Consider the following 7,583-nt stretch of genomic DNA (forward strand, 5'->3'; position numbering starts at 1 on the left):
CCTAAACAAAAGCTGAACCCCAAACACCCTCCAAGGAGCTGTCCCCTGGAAAAGTACCTTCCGTAGTTCTTGGGATGTGTGAGCCCACCCTGGTTGCAATTTGAAAAAGAAAACGAGTTTAAAAACTCAAGATGCTGCAGTATGTTTACATATACACAATGGAAAATTTGCTCTCACAGAGCTTGAGCAGAAAACCTCCTATCCCCATGGCAACCGGATTCCTCCATTCCACCGTGATCACGCATCTCTGCCAGGTCACCCACCCATTCGTAAGCCTCAGCTCCTCAGCCGCTCCGGGAAACACATGGGCCCCAGGTGATCCCACGCCCTGTGGTCATCCTGCAGCCCCGGGACTGTGGGCTGAGGGTAGGGGCCTTCCCAGAGACTCATCTAACCTGGGGCAGCAGGGGTCTCTGGGGCAATGTAAGCCTGTGGCCTACTCCAGGGCTCAGAGCACTGGGGTGAGTGGATGGAATTCAAAACAGTTCTGTGCTGCTGACCAGAAAATCCGCCCCTGGGTAATCACAAGAACCGCAGGTCCTGCATTCGGTAAAAACTCAGGTGACAACTAGATCCTTAACGCTTTATTCCCTTGAACACAGAGTTTCCATCATCTTCCCTTTGATCTTTCAGAACAAGTACTTCCTTCGGTGTATCTTCTCAGTGCCATTTTCAGAGAGCGGTTTTGGAATGGCTGGCCTGCAATAAAGCCACCGTCCACTCCCTCGGGGACCGGCTGAGGTCTCTCTCCCCTGTAGTCGCCCTCCCCTGCTGACACAAGGAAAGCCTTGGGGGGGGGGGCGGGGGCAGGAAGCTTGGGTAGAAAAGAAAGCCTGCAATTTTGATGTTTCAGGGCCCCCAGCCCCGGCTGACCACATGCTCTTCTCTCCTGTAATACAGTTTTTATAATCAGCAGGTTTTGTTTTCAAATTCCAGACCTGAAGTCTTTTTTCCCCCACAACATTGTAGAAAGCTGTGGGCACTCCAAGAGCCGATTTAGTATGTTTGTCCTTTGGATTATATTTGATTGGGGGCCAGGCTTTTGGTACAAGGAAAACATACACAAAAGCAAGCAACTAGCCGTGTTGTTAGTGGACCACATGGGTTTTCTGCCCTTCACCACTTTTCCTTGCCTTTGCGCTGCTTTACAGGGTGGGGGTGGGAGGGCATGCTTCCTGCATCTTAGGCTAAAGTCGGCCTGGGTCAGTTCTCTGCTGGGCCGTCCCCCAGGCTTCTCAAAGCCCCACTATCCAGCAATGCAGGGCCCTTGGGCACTCATTCCTTGTGAGAAATCCCCAGCTCCCCCTCAGAATGATTTTCCACCGAACCCTTTGTCCCACCCTCGCCATCATAAAGTTGGAAAACGAAGAAAGAACAGTGGTTCACGGGGGTGTAGGCAAGAAAAAAAAAAAACAAAACTTTGTCATAATCCAAATTCAGCTCAGTAGACTTGGAGTGGGATGGACATTGTGGGATGAAAACCTCTGACTTCCCTCTGCAGAGAGACAGCTATGTGATCTGAGAAGTGAGCTGTGATACAGGGGAGATCACATGGGGGTTGTGGGGGCAGCAGTGTCCCAGGAGCTCAGACCCTGGCCCAAGCCTTATTAGGTAAGGTCTGGCTTATCTTTCCCTCTCTTTCTTGTTTTAAAGATTTTATTTATTTATTTGACAGAGAGAGACACAGCGAGAGAGGGAACACAAGCAGGCAGAGTGGGAGAGAGAGAGGGAGAGGGAGAAGCAGGCTTCCCGCCGAGCAGGGAGCCCGATGCGGGGCTCGATCCCAGGATCCCGGGATCATGACCCAAGCCAAAGGCAGACGCTTAACGACTGAGCCACCCAGGCGCCCCCTTCCTTTCTTTTTTAAGTAAGATGATGAAGCTTCTTCCCTTTGGCAGCTCTGTGTTATCTTGCTTCACCCAGCTTAGAGCTATAAGGATTCAAGTCTGTCTTCAGATGTTTTTCTTAATCGCTATAATTAATATTAATGGTGATTAATTTTTAATGAGGACATATCCAGGAGCACACTGGCACAATGTCCACTGGTAATCTGAATAACCTTAATTTTGTGAGGCCAGTCGCCCTCTTTGCTTGACCACCTGTTTCACAGACAATGCACTGGATCCTGGAATTCTCTGATCGTTTCTTAGTTTCTTCTCCCCAGTCTGGGACAAAAGCAGGGCTTTTCCAGAGAGGAAATAGCAAGGAAGTTAGGCTCCCCGACTGATGTCTCCTCCCCGCTCTGAGAGGGCTGTGAAGGGGCCAGCCGGGGATTTCCTGGGATCTTCTCGTGGCCCCGCCAGGAGCGGGAACTGTTCTCGGGCGAGCGGGCACCGAGGCCCAAGCCGGGCCGTGTGCACTGTGTTCAGTGGCTTCGGGAATCCAAGGCAGGCGGGTGCAATGGACGGCCTCCACACAGACCGGTGGATTCCAATAAGCCTTCTTCATCGATCATGTAGAAACCATTCATGACGTGGAAACTCCCCTCGCCCGGGCAGCCGGTTCAGCACGGAGGCCTGATGGGCGGGTGAGGACACTTGCAGGAGAGGGAGGCCTGGGTGCCTCTCACTCACCATTAGCTTCAGGGTTATACTTTATATACTTAGTACTTCTTAATTTCTCTTAAACCATTCATGCCCAAATCAATGTTTTACAGGCCGATGTTTGGGGGCCGGGGGGGAATGTTCTTAGAGGAGTTAGTAAGTGCAGAAAAACCAAGGCTTCCTATGCACAAGCTGCTTGTTTGCTTAATATCCTAAAGTTTTATTTTTTAATCCAGAATTTTCAGAAACGTTATCATTCTCACATGATTGCAATCGTCATGAAGGTGGAACTGGTATATAGGATTTCCCAAACTTGACTACAATAGAGCCCTTGGCTCTTGAAATCACTGTTGAGCTTCCTGATACATTATCTGACTGCCTGCAACTAAAGCAAAACCAAGCTCTTTGGAAGCCAGGGCGCAAGCGGAGCAGGTCAGATTTTGTGGGGCTTGGGGGTTCTGGATTCAGTGGTTACGATGTGTCTTTCAAGGGGGTGGGGATATGGTAGTATAAGGCTGTCGAACACAGCAGGGGTCTCGCAGGGGGTCTTAATGGGTAAACTGCTCTTGGATTAGCTAGCTGTTTGCCCGGGTGAGCAGCCCTTTGTCTCAGGTAGATTGATCTGCAGGAACTTCTGAAGCAAGCAGTCTCAGCTTCCTTGGGCAAAGGTCTCCTGGGACAAACAGCTGAGCCGTGTTGACACAAGAGGACCCAACTCTCAGACCTTCTGGCTGGGTTAGGCTGAGGCGGGTTGTGTCGCAGTCCTCAGAACAATTTCCATTTACATTTTGTGCAAAGCTAGTCTCATCAAGTGCAGGCCAAGAAATCGAAATCCTTGAAGTGATTCATGTTAGAGCCCATCTCCTCTTTCTGACTTGACCTCTAATTTAGGTTAAGCTATGTAATCTACAATAAACTTTAGTAAAAGGAAGTATTGAGGACACGGGCTTGGGTCATAAACTAGGGAAGGGAAGGGAAGGGAAGCAGAGGTAGCCAACTACTGACCATATTTTCTTATTTTTTGTATTCTTGATGCTCTGGCATTTGGGGTGTTGAACCTGGGAAGACTGCCCCTCTCAGGGGTAGCTAATTCCTAGAGGCAAGTGCTCCTGTGATATACTAACCAACCACTCGAAGAGCCCACATCCCCAACAATCTCCTTTATCAAACTCTCACACACCAAACCGGAATCCCCCTGCTTATGTCACCCCAGGGCCAGGTTCCAGACAACTAGGGACCACCCCTAGAGTCCAGAGCCTGCTGAAATTCTTCAAACTATCCAATACCAAACCGACTCAGGGAACCTACCCTAAATCCCCGTTCCTTCCCAAGAAAACCCCAGGAGAGTTTCTGGGCCTTGCTCTGCCCTCCCCCTTTCTGCCTGACTGGCCCATCCCTATGTGGCCCTGTCTCCTGTTTCTGGAGGTCTGTGAGTATAACCTTTCTACTTCCTGACAATCCTGTCCATGTCTGCCAGTCGCACCATACCTGATTAAAACAAACCCCGCGTGCATTTTAACACGCCAACAGAAAATGGAGCTGAGTTCCTTTAGCACAGCAGGGCCACGTGAGAATCACCTGGGGAACCGCCTTCCCAGGCCTTGCCCGCAGAGCATTTGGTTTAACTGGCCTGCGGTGGGGCCTCCGGTGAGCCTCATGGGCAGCCAGGGCTAAGACTGAGCCAGTGGTTCCCCAAGCATGACCCCAGGTGGCAGCAACAACATCACCTGGGAGCTTGTTAGAAATGCAAATGTTGGGGCCCCACCCCAGGCCTGCTAATTCCGAAAGTGCGGGCGGGGCCTTTATTCTCCAGGTGATCCGTGGAAGAGGCTCAGGTTTGAAAACCGCTGCCCTGGGTAAGGCAGGGTAGTGAGAGAAGCGGGTCCGCCGCGGGCTGAGGGCCCGGGGCCCTACGGTTACGGCTACTTTCCATGCGGGCTCAGTAGCGTCCGTGCCTAGAATCTTGCTGCATCCCACAAATTTTGGTAAGTCGTATCTCCGTTTTCCTTTGTCCTGAGGCATTTTTTTCTTTTCTTTCTTTTTTTTTTTTTTTATTTCTTCGTTGACCTGCTGGTTGTGCAGTAGCATGCTATTTAATCTCTACATATTTGTGAATTTTCTAATTTTCTCAAGGTTGATTTCTAGTTCTATCCGAAGAAATGCTTGATCTGATTTCAGTCTTCTTAAGTTTGTTAAGAGTTGTTTTGTGGCCTGACCTATAGTCCGTCCTGGAGAAGGTTCCATCTGTGCTCGAGAAGAAGGTGTATGATGCTATTGCTTTTGGGTCGGGTGTTTTACGTATCTGTTAAGTCCCTCTGGTTATATAGCGTGTAAGGCTAATGTTTCCTTATTGATTTTGGGTCTGGATGATGTATCCATTGGTGAAAGTGGGGTATTAAAGTCCCCCAGGACTATTGTGTTGCTCTTTCTCCCTTTAGCTTTGTTAATATTTGCTTTATACATTTAGGTGTTCCTATGCTGGGTGCATAAGTATTTACAGATGTTATATCCTCTTGTTGGATTAACCCCTTTATCATTATGTAATGCCCTTCTTTGTCTCTTATCACAGTCTGCTTGAAAGTCTATTTTGTTTGATGTAAATATAGCAGCTCCAGCTTTCTCTGTGCTTCCATCTGCACAGAGTATCTTTTTCCATCCCTTCATTTCCAGCCTGTGTCCTGACATCTAGGGGAGTCTCTTGTAGGCAGCATAGAGATGGCTCTTGTTTTTCACCCAGTCAGCCATTCTGTGTCTTTTGATTGGAGCATGTAGTCTATTTACATTTAAAGTAATTGTTGATAGGTGTGTACTCAGTGCCATTTTGTTAATTGGCTTCTTTTTTTTTTTTTTTAAAGATTTTATTTATTTGACAGAGAGACAGCGAGAGAGGGAACACAAGCAGGGGGAGTGGGAGAGGGAGAAGCAGGCCTCCTGAGGAGCAGGGAGCCCAACGCGGGGGCTCGATCCCAGGACCCTGGGATCATGACCTGAGCCGAAGGCAGATACTTAACGACTGAGCCACCCAGGCACCCTGTTAATTGGCTTCTGACTGTTTTGTAATTCCTCTCTGTTCCTTCCTTTTGCTCTCCTTCTTTATGATTTGATGACTTTCTTTGTAGTCTGCTTAGAGTCCTTCATCTTTATCTTTTGTGTATCTACTATAGGTTTTTGCTTTGTGGTTACCCTGAGGCTTACATAAAACAACTTATATTTATAATAGCCTGTTTTAAGATGGTAACTACTTGAATGCATTCCAAAGCTCTCCAATTTTTACTCCCCCTTCCTCCACATTTTGATGTCACAGTGTTCCTAGACTCTGGGGACGGAGAGCTGATGTACTTGAACTTAACCTTCGTATGCCTGAATCATCTCCTTTCTCACATAGTTTGGATACAATTTGTAAAAAGAAACAATAAGTTATTGCTCAATATTATGAATTTTCGTTGGCAAAAATAAAAACTGTCTTAGGAAAATGTCCACTCATAGGAAGAGGCATCCCAATGACCAGCCCAGGCCTTGATACTTTTTTTTTTTTTTTTTTTGGCACCGACAAGACTTGGCTTGTGCCCAGCTTGTACTTATAGGCAATATCAAAAAGGAAACTCACTGGTCTAAGATTCACCCAGTGCAAACCAAAAGATTTTTATGTTTTTAGAACATTCCAAGTTTACAACATTTTACCTCGAGAAGATCCTTTTTGCTAATTTCCTTCATATTTAATCTTTAAACATCCCCTCCTCTGCTTTTTGCGTTACTGTAGTGACAGCTAAGTAGTTGTTTCCGAACTAGAAAGACCACTCCTAGGATTTGTAGCTTCGCCTGCTGCTGTTACCTGCTCCAATAATAATTGTGACTGTGTGTGAACAACAGTTAAACCCCAACACTTGCAAGTGTTCACGAGAGCGCCAAAAACTAGGTCAGCAACATGGCGTTTATACTGCTTGTGCTGTTTTGTGCTGTTGGGCGCAATAAGCAAAAAGGGAAAACAATGCCATTGTGAAATATATTACGACTGAAAGATTATTAAAATATATCTTCAGAGAAAACATGACTCATAAATCAGGGTTTTCCTTTCACTAATTGGTGATGAATGAATCCTAATTTCTAGCTTAACTTTTCCTTGATTTTTGGTTCCAGTATGTGAAATATCAATTGATGTGAGATCCTTGTGTGAGACGCAGGACTAGTGAAATAATTTTACTTTAAAAAAATTTTAATCATTTGCTGAGAGGTCCTGATGACTTTAATAAGGTAGGAGAATGTGTTGAAACAAATGTTTGGAACTATGATAAAAGTATTAATATAACCTTTATTAATAAAATTGCTAGTTGGTCTTAAGTGGGATTTGGTATATGTGTTATGACCTAATTTCTTGACTGGACAGAACCAAGAGAAAAGAACAACTTTGGTTTTTTCCTTTCACTACTATTCAGTAAATATGAAAGATTGTCAGTCTGTTTTAGATGAATGGTGACTCTGAGCTGTCAGGTTGAGACCATCTCTTATTCCCAAAGGACCACCAACTAGGCACAGAATTGGCCAAAAGCAATGCAAAGGACCACTAGCAGTGCTGCCTAGACTCGAGCGATGCAGGGAAGTCGGGTGAGTGGACCCACGGCAGAGGACATGATGGGGCTCCTTCGTGCTCCGGCGTCCCGTTCCAGAAAACACACTTGCCCACAGGGACAGGCAGCTAAGACCTTACGCTCTTGATGCTTCCAAATAAGCTCATACTGAGTATGTGTGAAGTCATTTTCATATTTTCTTTGCTTATTGGTCAAATGAATGTTTATAGTCAACTTAAAAGTATCAATGGTACTGTAAGAGTGTGGCTTGTGAACCCACGCTTTCCCCCAAGAAAGGCAAATACATCCACGCTGTCTTGTTTTTGTTTTTGTTTTCAAAGATTTTATTTATTTGACAGACACAGCGAGAGAGAGAGAGAGAGAGAGCGAGAGAGAGCGAGAGAGAGGAGAGAGAGAGAGGAGAGAGAGAGAGGAGAGAGGGAGAGGAGAGAGGGAGAGGGAGGAGGGAGAGGGA

This window comes from Neomonachus schauinslandi, chromosome 3, assembly GCF_002201575.2.
Source record: "Neomonachus schauinslandi chromosome 3, ASM220157v2, whole genome shotgun sequence".
Classification (NCBI taxonomy): Eukaryota; Metazoa; Chordata; class Mammalia; order Carnivora; family Phocidae; genus Neomonachus; species Neomonachus schauinslandi.